Raw genomic sequence first — 15,000 nt, forward strand, 5'->3', positions numbered from 1 at the left:
CCTAACTTAACAAAGCTAACTATCTACCTATCCCTAATACTGTCCCTCCCTGTCCCTATCTATCCCTACATAACTGTCCCTCAACACCCCACACCACCTTATCTTTCCCTCTTCCAATCATACAAACAGCCTATCCCTAGAGTAAGAAGAGAAAACCTCTCCAAAGTGAAGAGGCCCTCCTCTCACCCAGCCTCCCAAACTCCTAGGAAGCCCCTAATCACTCAAACCTAGCTTTCCCTCGGGTACGTATTAAAAGGAGAGACCCCTCCAAAGCCAAGAGGCCCTCCTCGCACCCAGCCTCCCAAACTCCAAAGAACGCACCTTACCCAGGTCACCCAAGATGTTACTAACCACCTCATCCCGAGGGAGGATTTTCTGCTGGGTAGAAACTAGACACCGTGCATTCCAGATGTAGAATCTAACAACTACACTAACTAGAAATAAAGTGCCCCGATCTCGGCCACCAAGGGATCTGAATGCCCCATAAGCCCACTCCGGATAAGAGAGGGACGCCAGCCGAGGCCAGCCTATGGAAGCACCCACCCGGTTATAAACCCCTGCATTAAAGGGACACTGAAGGAGGAAGTGCTCCATGCTTTCCAGCACGTCGCCACACTCTTCACGGGGACAACCCCGATCATCAGAGTTCCTGTACTTCAGATTGTCCCTCACATACAGCCTCCCGTGGAAGCAGCGCCAGGCCAAGTCCCAAAACTTCGAGGGGATCCGTGAAGAATTTAACAACCCGAGCCCCCCCTCCAGATCCCGGCCTGGGCAATCTCTGAGCACCAGGGGCTTCTGGAAATGGGTCAACAGGACCTTACTGTCAAGGGATTTCCTCGACATGGCCCTGATTTCCCACATTCCCAGACCCCACCGGCGGATCACCTTCAGAGCCGGGGTAGCATAAGCCGGGAGATGTCCATGCGGTGTGCGTAGGTCCTTCACCTGCCCTCCTGTCTCCCATTCCTGGAAGAAAGGCCGAAACCATCCCCTGCAGGAGAATACCCACGGAGGAGCCCTCTCTGTCCAGAGGTTGGCAATGTTGGTCTTAAGAAAGGTGTTCACTAAGAACACCACTGGGTTGACCATACCCAACCCACCTAGTCTCCTCGTGCGGTACGTGACCTCCCTCTTGATTAGGTTAAGCCTGTTCCCCCATAACAGTTGGAAGAACAGGCTATAGACCCGCGTCCAGAGAGATTCCGGCAAGATGCAGACGCTGCCCAAGTAAATTAACAAAGGAAGCAAATAACCCTTGGCCAAGCTGACCCTTTCCCTTAGGGTTAAAGACCAACCCTTCCATTGGTCCACCTTCTGGGCGGCAATCTTGAGCCTGCCTTCCCAATTTCGATGGGGATAGTCCCCTGGGCCAAAATTGATGCCTAAGATCTTAGCGGAGGACTGGGGCCCTGGAAGGGTGTCCGGGAGATCAAAACTTGGATCTCCCCCTCCCAGCCAGAGACTCTCACACTTTTCCCGGTTGATCATGGACCCGGAAGCCTCCGAGTAGCGCACGACCTCAGACATGACCCAATCCGCCTCCTCTCTCGAGGACACAAAAAGGGAGACGTCATCGGCGTACGCCACCACCCTCAGAGCGGCCCCCGGCTCCGCCTGGTCCATCCCGACTCCCACCAACGGTCCACGATCTACCCTCCTTAAGAAGGGATCGATCGCGAACACGTATAAAAGTGGGCTCAGAGGACAGCCCTGACGGACCCCAGAGCTCACCTCAAAAGGGTGACCAACCCAACCGTTCACGAGCGGGAAAGTCTCAGCCCCCTCATACAAGGTCTTTAACCAATTGACAAACCTCCCCGGCAGACCATACCTCAGAAGGACAGACCAGAGGTACTCATGGTTAACCCGGTCAAAAGCCTTTGCCTGGTCTAAGGACAACAAGTACCCCTTCCAGCGACCCGCAATGCCCTGCTCCACTGCCTCTCGGACACCGAGCACAGCACTAAAAGTACTGCGGCCTGGAACAGAACAATGCTGAGCCCCCGAAAGGAGCCGGGGTGCAAACTTCACCAGCCGATTAAACAACACCTTTGCCAGAATCTTTCGGTCCGTATCAAGAAGCGCTATGGGACGCCAATTCTCGATACGGGACGGGTCCTTACCCTTTGACAGGATAATCAAGGCGGACTTCCTCATTGAACTGGGAAGAGCACCCGAGGAGAGGCACTCATTAAACACCTCAGTCAAGAGGGGGACCAAGGAGTCCCTAAAAGTCTTGTAAAACTCGGATGTTAAGCCATCCGGACCTGGCGATTTCTTGGGCCGGAGCCCATCAATGGCCAGTCTCACTTCCTCTTCCCTGATTACCTCTGCCAAAACGTGAAGAGAGGGGTCATCCCCTGGCTCAGGAACGGTTTCGGCCAGGAAAGCCGACATCTCATCTCGATCCAGATCCCTCCTTCTCAAGAGGCGCGAGTAAAAGGACCTGACCACCTCCAGGATCCCTGATTTGGATCTGTTCAGGGAACCCGTACTATCGATCAGTCCTGTCACCACCTTACAACTCACTGACATCTTACAGTTTCTGTAAGGGTCGGGCGAGCGGTACTTCCCGAAATCCCTCTCAAAAACCAAAGATGCGTGCCTATCATACTGACACCCCTTGAGCAAAGATTTCACTCTGGAGATTTCCTCTCGGTCACCTCCAGTCGAGACGAGCTGCTCGAGTTTCCTCCTCAGGCCTTGATACAAGCGGTGCCTGTTCAGACTTCTGAGGCTCGAGAGCTGACGGAAGAACCCCGCCACCCTTTTCTTGAAGATCTCCCACCACTCAGACTTAGTGCTACAGAGATCCAAAAGCGGTACCTGGCTCTGAAGAAAGGCCTCAAACGATTGTCTCACCTCCGCTTCTTCCAGAAGGGATGAATTCAGCTTCCACAGCCCTCTTCCCATCCGGGGTGTCTCTGTAACATTCAGAGAAAAGAAAATTAAACAGTGATCGGAGAACTCCACCTCAACGGCGGACACTGCAGAAAAGATGGCGTCCTCCTTCAAAAAAAACCTGTCTATCCTAGACCTACTGCTACCCCTATGAAAGGTGAAACCCCCGTGACCTGGGGTGTGCCGAATGTGGACATCCACCAGGCGAGCTTCACTAGCTAAACTATTTAAGGCTATGCTATCATAAGCCAGGCGGCCTCCGGGACCTCCCCTATCACGGGATCTCGTAATGGTGTTGAAATCCCCACCGAAGACCACCTGCCGGCTCGTAAAAAGAAAGGGCTTGATCTTCATAAAGAGACATTTACGGTCCCACTTAGACTGTGGGCCATAGATGTTTATGAGCCGAAGCTCCTGTCCCCTCATGAAGACGTCTAAGACCAGGCACCTCCCCATTTCTATCTCAATAACCCGTCGGCATTCCACCTCAGCGGTCTTAAAAAGGACCGCCACCCCGCTATACGGCTCGGCCGCAAGAGACCAGTATGAGGGCCCACACCTCCACTCCTTTTTTGCCTTGTGGATGACCCCCATGTCCGTTAGTCTGGTCTCCTGCAAAAACAAAATTTCAGCCTCAATTCGGGTGAAAAAATCAAAGGCCGCAAATCTAGCCGCATCAGACTTAATGCTGGCGACATTAATCGACGCCAGAGTCAACGGGGTGAGTTCAGCCATCATGGGTGATTGAGTTAGACAGCCTTCTTTTTCCCCACCCCATCCCCTTTACCTTTACCTTGCCCCCCCGAAGAAGGGACTGGGTCAGACGTGGCCTTCCTCTTTAAAGAGGATGAGGTATCCATTTCGTTTTTGGTGTCTTCGCCTCTAGGTTCCGGGTCAGTCCCCCCCCCAGAGGAAACAACGTCCTCCGGAGGACAGACCGCGCCGCCCCCCGAAAGCCCCTCAGGCGCCGCCCCCGGCCCCTCACCCCCGACCTCCGGCTCCGCAGAGTCGTCGAGGGCTTGGAACCGGTTGGAGAGGGCAATCAGAGGGGAGCCGGTGAGCCCTTCCGTTGGCACATCTACAGTCAGGGGAGGGGGCGAAGGACCAGAAGGCTTAGCAACCCTCTTTTTCTTCTTCCCCCTTTTTTTGGTACGATTTTTCACACCCTGCTTTGCTGTCGGCTGATCCGTGACCTCCTCATCCACACTTTCATACTGGGAGGAGTTGTCGGAGTCAGCCCTGTTATCCTCCCTCTCCATCCTCCTGATCTCCTCGCACACCTCCGCCTCCCCCGGGGCCTCAGCGACAACAGCCGATGCCTCAGAGGGGGGAGCAGACATTACCCCAGTTGCCTGAGGCTCTCCCTGCCCCCCACCCCCGCGGCGCCTTTCCTGCCTCCTTTGGTAGGCAGGATTCCGGGCTCTGTCTCTCCTCACCGACCCCTCAGCCCCTCCCCCGCCGCCACCACCTACCACGGCAGAGGTTGAACCGCCAGAGGTTACCCCCTCACGGCCTCCCCCCACCCGGCCAGCAGCAGAGTTGGAGAAAGAGCGAGGGCAGCGGCTGTACGGGTGACCCAGATCACCACACAGGTTACACCGAATATCCTTACAGGATGCAGCGAGATGGCCTACCCCGCCACACAAGGCACATTTCTGCACCTTGCAGCTTGCGCTGAAGTGGCGGGGATCACCGCACCTGTGACAGACCTTCGGCTGCCCCTGGTAGAAGATCAGGATCCGGTCCCTTCCAATGAACGCAGAGGAAGGGATGTGGGTGACAGTACCTCCTGAGACCTTCAATTTCATCATGAAGGTCCAGCCCCCTGACCAAATGCCATATTCGTCCAGATTTTTTTTTGGGACGTCCGTGACTTCCCCATACCGGGAAAGCCACGTCAGAATATCAACACCAGAAAGTGACTCGTTACATGTCACCACGGTCACTTTCTTCACACCATTTTGGCGAGACACCGCTTGTACAGCGAAATCTCGCCAGCCGGGCGCCTCCTTCGCCAGCTCGTAATTCGACCAGAAAAGCTCAAGCCCCTCCGGCCGTACGAAACTGACGTCAAAGAAGAGGGTGGCTGCAAGATGAATCAGGGCAAAGATGTCAGTCACCCCAAAGCCCATCTCCAGAAGGAGCTCCACCACCCTACTCCTGGGTGGGCAAGCTTCACTGCCCCTCCAGCGGAGACGGACTACATTCCTCCTCGCCACCCCCTGCCCGGCTGTCGGGAGGGACCATACGGTTTCCCCCTCCCTTCTATCTTGGAAGGCGGCCAGGCCATGTCTCTCCAGCCAGAAAGACAGATCCACCTCTCTTCCCTCTACCAAGATCGACCGCTCTCCGTTTTTTAGGGCTTCCAGAAAACGGCGCTGAAAACCGCCGTCCCCGGAACCCAGAGGCGAGGAGACCCCCTGAGCCCCCCGTGAACCCCCTGGAGCCCCAGCCACCACCCTCGCAAAAGAAAGGGGGAGGGGAGCGACTGAGGGGGCAGATGGGCCAGCCTCCCCACCACCCCCCGCACCGCCATCCACACCATTCACACCTACCACACTCGTGACACCACTCATACCCTCCCCCACATCCATACCGTCATTCATCTCCACACTCGCCACGGCCACATTCATCCCAGTATCATTTTTATTAATAATCAGATGTTTGCTTTTTTCCCTAACCTTCCTTCCTGCTGGGGGTTCCTGCCGCACACTTCCTGTCGTCCCCAGGGGTGCTGCTGCCCCTTTAAGGCCCGCAGAGCAGTGCTCAGCAATCACACCACCCTGCCTGAGCCCAGGAGCAGCATCACCTCCTGAGTGCTCTGCGGCAGCCACTTTTTTTACTTTATTACTACTTGGAGCAGGGCCGGACTCTGCCACCGGACCCTGCTCCATACCGGGACCACAGTCAGGACTTTTATCTTCAGGCACCGGAGCCCCCGCACCACCAGATGATGGTAAGTGGGCAGGGGACTCCGGCACCCCTTTGCCGGCTTTAGCTACCGCAGTATTATTGTGTTTTCGAGTGGGCGGAGCCACTCGCGGCGGACCCGCCGAGGCCACGCCCCCCCCGCCGCCCGCGATCGCAGCGGGGGGTCCCGTGACCACCGAGGCTGTGCCCCCCCCGCCGGCCGCAACTACAGCGGCGGGTGGGACAGCAGCCGAGGAGGGCACACCCCCCCCGCATGCCACAACCACAGTGGGCCGGGCAACACTCGGGGAGGCCACGCCCCCCTCACGGGCCCCAGACACACGCATGGAGGGGACGATCGGGGCCGCAGCTGGGGAAGCCACGCCCCCCGACGCCACCCGCACCGGAGACCCCGGGGTACCCCCAAGGCCCCCCACGGCACTGACGCCCAGGGGCATAGCCCCCGCACCAGCCGCTACCACCGCCGACCCCTTTAGCACAGGCCACTCCCCCTCGGCGTCCAGCGGCGGCGGGGGGGTCCCCGGCACAGACCCATCACTGGCTCTGCGCACAGGGGTCCCCGACCCAGCCACGGACACCGCCAGGGGAGCGACCAGCACTTTGCACTGTGCCTTACACGCGCCCTTTCCCGGTCTCCGGGTCCCCGAAAAAGATCCAGCCTTACGAGCGGATCCGCATGTGGGGGACCCGGACACCCCAGCTCTCGCCGCCGGAGATGCGGCCCCGGCTGCCTGCACACCAGGTGCTGGGCCAGCCCCCCCTGCCACAGGGGACTTGGCCCGAACATCTCCACCACCACGACTATTACCGCCGGCTCCGCCGGCACCGCACTCCATATCACTGCCCGAATCAGAACTACCACCACCAGGCATGGCACTCCGATCCGGGCAGACTTTTCTCTCCCCGCTCCCTCGCTGCGGACCCACAACAGGGCCCGAGCCGGGGTGGGTAGCGGGTTCCGTACAACGGGACAGGGGAGCCCCGGGAAGGGGGACGTAGACATACTTATCTACCACGGATACTTTCGCCTTCTTCCGTTTTTTCCCCCTCCCGGTTGCCCCATCCTCGCAGATCTCGTCCCCAAACAACAGCTCGCCAAACCGTGCTGGGGACTCGATCTGCCGCACTTGCTGCAGGATGAGGCAGCCCCCCTCACTGCTGGTACCGCCACCATCCTCCCCCTCGCTCCCGCTTTCCTCCGAATTACTGGAGTCCGACGGGAGGGCCACTTGCTCAGGGGCTATCCCGCTATACGATACCTGGGTGGTGTTACTCCCCAGGCCTTCAGGTGGATATGGCGCAGATGGGCCGCCATCTTCCTCCTCCTCCTCCTCTTCCTCCACCTGGCAGGGGTCTCCTGACCCCTCAGGAGACCCACCGGTCATGGCCCTAAACCGGTCGTCATTTCGTAGCTTCTCCCCAAAGGGGCCGCTCCCCGCCAGAATCTCCATTCTCCGACTTTCCAGCGAGGCTATGGACCCCCTCAGCCTCCTCAACGTGGCGTTGACCTCTGTTCTCTTTGAGGCAGGGAGCTTGCACTTAGCAGATGCCTTGGCTCCCTCCAACTCCCCCCGGAGTATCCTTAGCTGTTTGGCGGCCTCCCCGTACTCGTGGAGGTGCGCGTGTATTCGGGAGCCAAAGGTGGTTGATGGCTCCCCAGCCGCCCTAGAGCCCCATATCAGGGGGCTCGCCGCCGCACCTCCACCGGCCGCCTCTCCTCCTCCGGGAGGAGGAACCGCCACGTCCTCGGCCTTAGGGGTCCTTGTCTTCTGGGGCTTGCGGCCCCCCGAGTTTTTGCCACTTTTACCCATGGCTTTTGGTCCTGGGACTGGCTAGATGGTACACGGGGCTTCTTGGTGGTATGCAAAGCCTCCCACCCCCAGCCGGCTTGCACCGGGGGGTGGGAGCCAGGGGCTCAGCCCCAAAGCTCAGTCCCAGGAACAGTCCTGGCTTCCTGGGAAGGGGCAGGCAAAAAGTCCCAGATGGAAAAAAAAAACTCCCTTCCCAGGAGCTCACAGTCCTCAGCACACGGTTCACAGCAATCCCTCAGCCCAGCAAACCCCGCCTCTTCCTCCGCAGGCTGCTGGCACCTGACTTGCCCTCCAATAGATCCTCGTTAAAGGATTTAAAGTGTACTCATTCCAATTACAGAGCCTCGAAAGAGTCCTGTATTGTTATTTTTCGTCACTACCTCACCGGGTCGGGAGTGGGTAATTTGCGCGCCTGCTGCCTTCCTTGGATGTGGTAGCCGTTTCTCAGGCTCCCTCTCCGGAATCGAACCCTGATTCTCCGTTACCCGTGGTCACCATGGTAGGCACAGAAAGTACCATCGAAAGTTGATAGGGCAGACACCCGAATGTATCGTCGCCGTCACGGGGACGTGCGATCGGCCCGAGGTTATCCAGAGTCGCAACGCTTACGGGGAGAGCGCGGCAGGGGGGAGGCCACGGAGGACCGTCCCGACGCCGCACCCAGGACCCCGGATTGGTTTTGGTCTGATAAATGCACGCATCCCTGGCGGTCAGCGCTCGTTTGCACGTATTAGCTCTAGAATTACCACAGTTGTCCGAGTCAACGGTTTGGAGCGATCAAAGGAACCATAACTGATTTAATGAGCCATTCGCAGTTTCACTGTACCGTCCGTGTGTACTTACACGTGCATGGCTTAATCTTTGAGACAAGCATATGCTACTGGCAGGATCAACCAGGTAGCTCCCCAACACGACTCTGGGAACGCGTTGAGGCGAGGGAGCGGACCCGGAGAGGAAAGAGTGAGAGAGGAAGAGAGAGGCCAGGATAGGAAGCCCCGCAGCGGGAAGGGCACCCAGAGGAAGGGAAATCCTCCTCGTCGTCCGTGCCGGCAGGCGGGCATCCCGGGGCGTCACCTTCCGGAGGAAAACAGGAGCCTGAACGGCGAGTGCAGTGCCACTGGGGAGATCGTGCACGCTGTACGGTGCGAGGCGGCCGATGCGGAGGGTGTCTGGAAAAAAAACCCACCTTGCACGGAGAGGGCGAGGTGACTGGCCTCCGGAGGACACCACGGCTCCCCTGCCTCGTGACCCACCGCTCCCGGGGCGACACACAGAGTCGCTGCTGGGGAGAGGGGCCAGGGCGGTGGGGGGCCTATGCGGCGCCACCATCTGGCTTAGACCCGGCCTCCCGATCGGAGGGCATCTGTTGTAAAAACCACCCCTTGCACGGGGAGGGCCGTAGGTGACTGGCCTTCGGAGGACGCCACGGCCACCCTGCCTCGTGACCCACCGCTCCCGGGGCGACACACAGAGTCGCTGCTGGGGAGAGGGGCCAGGGCGGTGGGGGGCCTATGCGGGGCCTCCGTCTGGCTTAGACCTGCCTCCGCCGCGGGGGGTCCTCGACCCACCGGCGGACGGGCGCGAGGAGTGGGAGAGGGGGGCTGGCCGTCGGGGTCCACCGCGGCTCAGGCGCAGAGCCCGCCAGCGACGCGGAGGTCGCACGGGGGGCGCAGTTGGCCTGGCCGTGTCGGCGTCGCCCTATGGCGTAGTCCCTCGTCCCGGGCTCTTGCCCGTAACCTCAAAGGAGCCCCAACCGAGCGGCGTCTCCCCCCCAAAGCCGTGCCTCCGCTGTTGAAAACAGAAGAAGCCCGGGGCGGCAGTTCGCCGGGTACTCCCCTTCGCCAAAACTCTTTTTGCCCCACTCGTCTCTCCCTTTTCCATCCTCCCTTCTCGCTCTGGGGCGTCCGCTTGGTCTCTCTCTCTCTCTCTCTCTCTCTCGCTCTCTCCCTCTCGCGCTCCCTTCCGAGCCGCCTCGGAGGACGTCGGACGAGCGGGGAAGGCGACGGCGTTCGGCCGGGCACACCACGCGGTGAGAACCCACTCCGCCTGCCTCCCCACGCGTCTGTCGTCCCCCCACTATCGTAGGGGCTCGGGAAAAGACTGGAGAACGCGGAGCTCGGCGGTGGCGTGGAAGCGCCACCCACCGCCGCCGCTCTCGCCGATGCCCACCGCGGAGGCCGCCCATCGGACGCTGGGTGGGGGTCGGCACGGGCCTCCGCGGGCGAGCTGCGCATCTGGAAGTCAAAGGGCCGCCCTCGGAGAAGATCGTTGTGCTACCCCGCGCGGGGAGCGATTCGGACGACGGGCCCCCACGCCGAGGTGGGTGGGCGCCCCGCCATTCGCCCGCGCGGGTCGTCGGACCCCTGCCGTACCACAGTTCGGGTCAAACTCCCCCTCTGCACGGCAGCCACCGTCCTGCGAACGGGAGGCGACTGCCGGCGTGCACGCCCAAGGATGCGTGCCTGAATCCCGGGGGGGTAAAAGAGGAAGGAGACCGCCCGCCTTAGACCGACGCGGGCTCCAAAGCCCGGGCCGAGCGAGCGGCACCACCTCCCCACCCGGGAGCGCTGAGCCAAATCGATCGGAGGAAGAGCCGGTGGGGGGCATGGGTGAGAAACCCCACCCGCTGCCATCCTTCCCCTCGGGGAGACGGGGAAGAAACATGCCCGATAGTCCTGGAGGTACCTCTCCGACACGCTACGGGCGCCCTCGAGACGGAATCCGGGTCACAGTGCGATTCTCTCATAGGTCTCCCCGGTGGCGTGGAAGCGGGAGACATCCGACGCAGAGAAACGCCAAGCCTGCTCTGAGGGGACCGAGTCAGGGGGTGCAATCCGCCCTCCTGGAGCCCTCCTCGGGACGAAGACTCCAGATCTGCCTCCCTTCTGACATCCGTCACCCTCGGAGAACCAGAACACGCTTGGGGAGGGTCCGTTCAGGCTCAGGCGACCCGGGAAACGCGTCTCTGACTTGGGGCAGACGACCGGCAAGAGTCCCCCTGGAGCCGCGGAAGCCTGGTGTCGACGCGAGGGCGGACTTCCATGCAAACAGGGGGGTACTCGCCAAACCGCCTACCCGACTTGAGGAACCACGAAAACATCGGAAATCAGTCGGGCCCGAGAGGTACCCCTCTCTCCTATATCCTGCAGCTGGTGTGCAAAAGTGGGTATTTGCATGGCGAAACACCGACCCCCACTTTAAGGGAGCGAAGCCGAAAAGTGTCCGACTTCCTGGAGCTGTGCGGCGGATCCGGCGGCCAGAAATTCCTCATTCCGGTTCTATTTTTTTTTTTTTCGATTTTGCGAAATTTGGCGGCCAGGCGGCGTAGCTGGGGCCTGGACTAGCCCGAAACACCTGGAGCCGGCGAGCGGAACGAATTTCCCAACGTTCTGCGGCTCCCGGAAGCCAAAAACGCATCGCCGAAAAATTTCAAAGTCCCAAGGACTCGTTCTTGAAAATCGATCCGGGGGCCATGGAAGTGTCCTCGGTACAGCTTCAGAGCTTTCCCCCCGCCTGGAAGTCTGAAAGTTCTATGTTTGTTCTAAGTGGAAAATCGCGTTTTTTTCAGTGTTCCACCCATCAGACCCAAACTTTGCCCACGCTTAGGTCTCTGTCTCGGGGTGCTTTACAACATATTGACGCCCCTTTAGGGTGGAAGTAGGGGAAAGGGGTCATTTTTTTCACAAAATCGGAAATTTCTCAAAATATTTCTAAGTGTCAAGGACACTTTTGGAAAATCTTCCCCAGGCTCCTGGAAGCCTCCTCGGTACGCCTCCTGCGGTTTCTCCCTGCCTGGAAGTCTGACACTTGTCTGAAATTTTTAGAGTATGAAAATGCGGTTTTTCACCCAAAATTCGACTTTGCGCCCATGACCCGCAAACTTCACCCACAGTTAGGTCACTGCCTTGGGGTACCTCACATCATATTGACGCCCCCCTGGCGTGGAAGTAGGGGAAACGTGTCAATTTTCACAAAATCGTGATTTTCTGAAAATATTTCTAAGTGTCAAGGACACTTTTGGAAAATCTTCCCCAGGCTCCTGGAAGCCTCCTCGGTACGCCTCCTGCGGTTTCTCCCTGCCTGGAAGTCTGACACTTGTCTGAAATTTTTAGAGTATGAAAACGCGGTTTTTCACCCAAAATTCGACTTTGCGCCCGTGACTCGCAAACTTCACCCACAGTTAGGTCACTGCCTTGGGGTACCTCACATCATATTGACTCCCCCCTGGCGTGGAAGTAGGGGAAACGTGTCACTTTTCACAAAATCGTGATTTTCTGAAAATATTTCTAAGTGTCAAGGACTCTTTTGGATAATCTTCCCCAGGCTCCTGGAAGCCTCCTCGGTACGCCTCCTGCGGTTTCTCCCTGCCTGGAAGTCTGACACTTGTCTGAAATTTTTAGAGTATGAAAATGCGGTTTTTCACCCAAAATTCGACTTTGCGCCCATGACCCGCAAACTTCACCCACAGTTAGGTCACTGCCTTGGGGTACCTCACATCATATTGACGCCCCCCTGGCGTGGAAGTAGGGGAAACGTGTCAATTTTCACAAAATCGTGATTTTCTCAAAATATTTCTAAGTGTCAAGGACACTTTTGGAAAATCTTCCCCAGGCTCCTGGAAGCCTCCTCGGTACGCCTCCTGCGGTTTCCCCCTGCCTGGAAGTCTGACACTTGTCTGAAATTTTTAGAGTATGAAAATGCGGTTTTTCACCCAAAATTCGACTTTGCGCCCATGACTCGCAAACTTCACCCACATTTAGGCGACTGTCCTGGGGTACCTCACAACATATTGACGCCCCCCCTGGCGTGGAAGTAGGGGAAACGTGTCAATTTTCACAAAATCGTGATTTTCTGAAAATATTTCTAAGTGTCAAGGACACTTTTGGAAAATCTTCCCCAGGCTCCTGGAAGCCTCCTCGGTACGCCTCCTGCGGTTTCTCCCTGCCTGGAAGTCTGACACTTGTCTGAAATTTTTAGAGTATGAAAATGCGGTTTTTCACCCAAAATTCGACTTTGCGCCCATGACTCGCAAACTTCACCCACATTTAGGCGACTGTCCTGGGGTACCTCACAACATATTGACGCCCCCCTGGCGTGGAAGTAGGGGAAACGTGACAATTTTCACAAAATCGTGATTTTCTGAAAATATTTCTAAGTGTCAAGGACTCTTTTGGATAATCTTCCCCAGGCTCCTGGAAGCCTCCTCGGTACGCCTCCTGCGGTTTCTCCCTGCCTGGAAGTCTGACACTTGTCTGAAATTTTTAGAGTATGAAAACGCGGTTTTTCACCCAAAATTCGACTTTGCGCCCGTGACTCGCAAACTTCACCCACATTTAGGCGACTGTCCTGGGGTACCTCACAACATATTGACGCCCCCCTGGCGTGGAAGTAGGGGAAACGTGACAATTTTCACAAAATCGTGATTTTCTGAAAATATTTCTAAGTGTCAAGGACTCTTTTGGATAATCTTCCCCAGGCTCCTGGAAGCCTCCTCGGTACGCCTCCTGCGGTTTCTCCCTGCCTGGAAGTCTGACACCTGTCTGAAATTTTTAGAGTATGAAAATGCGGTTTTTCACCCAAAATTCGACTTTGCGCCCATGACCCGCAAACTTCACCCACAGTTAGGTCACTGCCTTGGGGTACCTCACATCATATTGACGCCCCCTGGCGTGGAAGTAGGGGAAACGTGACAATTTTCACAAAATCGTGATTTTCTGAAAATATTTCTAAGTGTCAAGGACACTTTTGGATAATCTTCCCCAGGCTCCTGGAAGCCTCCTCGGTACGCCTCCTGCGGTTTCCCCCTGCCTGGAAGTCTGACACTTGTCTGAAATTTTTAGAGTATGAAAATGCGGTTTTTCACCCAAAATTCGACTTTGCGCCCATGACTCGCAAACTTCACCCACATTTAGGCGACTGTCCTGGGGTACCTCACAACATATTGACGCCCCCCCTGGCGTGGAAGTAGGGGAAACGTGTCAATTTTCACAAAATCGTGATTTTCTGAAAATATTTCTAAGTGTCAAGGACACTTTTGGAAAATCTTCCCCAGGCTCCTGGAAGCCTCCTCGGTACGCCTCCTGCGGTTTCTCCCTGCCTGGAAGTCTGACACTTGTCTGAAATTTTTAGAGTATGAAAATGCGGTTTTTCACCCAAAATTCGACTTTGCGCCCATGACTCGCAAACTTCACCCACATTTAGGCGACTGTCCTGGGGTACCTCACAACATATTGACGCCCCCCTGGCGTGGAAGTAGGGGAAACGTGACAATTTTCACAAAATCGTGATTTTCTGAAAATATTTCTAAGTGTCAAGGACTCTTTTGGATAATCTTCCCCAGGCTCCTGGAAGCCTCCTCGGTACGCCTCCTGCGGTTTCTCCCTGCCTGGAAGTCTGACACTTGTCTGAAATTTTTAGAGTATGAAAACGCGGTTTTTCACCCAAAATTCGACTTTGCGCCCGTGACTCGCAAACTTCACCCACATTTAGGCGACTGTCCTGGGGTACCTCACAACATATTGACGCCCCCCTGGCGTGGAAGTAGGGGAAACGTGTCAATTTTCACAAAATCGTGATTTTCTCAAAATATTTCTAAGTGTCAAGGACACTTTTGGATAATCTTCCCCAGGCTCCTGGAAGCCTCCTCGGTACGCCTCCTGCGGTTTCTCCCTGCCTGGAAGTCTGACACTTGTCTGAAATTTTTAGAGTATGAAAATGCGGTTTTTCACCCAAAATTCGACTTTGCGCCCATGACCCGCAAACTTCACCCACAGTTAGGTCACTGCCTTGGGGTACCTCACATCATATTGACGCCCCCCCTGGCGTGGAAGTAGGGGAAACGTGTCAATTTTCACAAAATCGTGATTTTCTGAAAATATTTCTAAGTGTCAAGGACACTTTTGGAAAATCTTCCCCAGGCTCCTGGAAGCCTCCTCGGTACGCCTCCTGCGGTTTCCCCCTGCCTGGAAGTCTGACACTTGTCTGAAATTTTTAGCGCATGAAAACGCGGTTTTTCACCCAAAATTCGACTTTGCGCCCATGACTCGCAAACTTCACCCACATTTAGGCGACTGTCCTGGGGTACCTCACAACATATTGACGCCCCCCTGGCGTGGAAGTAGGGGAAACGTGTCAATTTTCACAAAATCGTGATTTTCTCAAAATATTTCTAAGTGTCAAGGACACTTTTGGATAATCTTCCCCAGGCTCCTGGAAGCCTCCTCGGTACGCCTCCTGCGGTTTCTCCCTGCCTGGAAGTCTGACACTTGTCTGAAATTTTTAGAGTATGAAAATGCGGTTTTTCACCCAAAATTCGACTTTGCGCCCATGACCCGCAAACTTCACCCACAGTTAG

This window comes from Ranitomeya imitator, unplaced genomic scaffold (assembly GCF_032444005.1).
Source record: "Ranitomeya imitator isolate aRanImi1 unplaced genomic scaffold, aRanImi1.pri SCAFFOLD_423, whole genome shotgun sequence".
In the NCBI taxonomy this organism is placed as follows: Eukaryota; Metazoa; Chordata; class Amphibia; order Anura; family Dendrobatidae; genus Ranitomeya; species Ranitomeya imitator.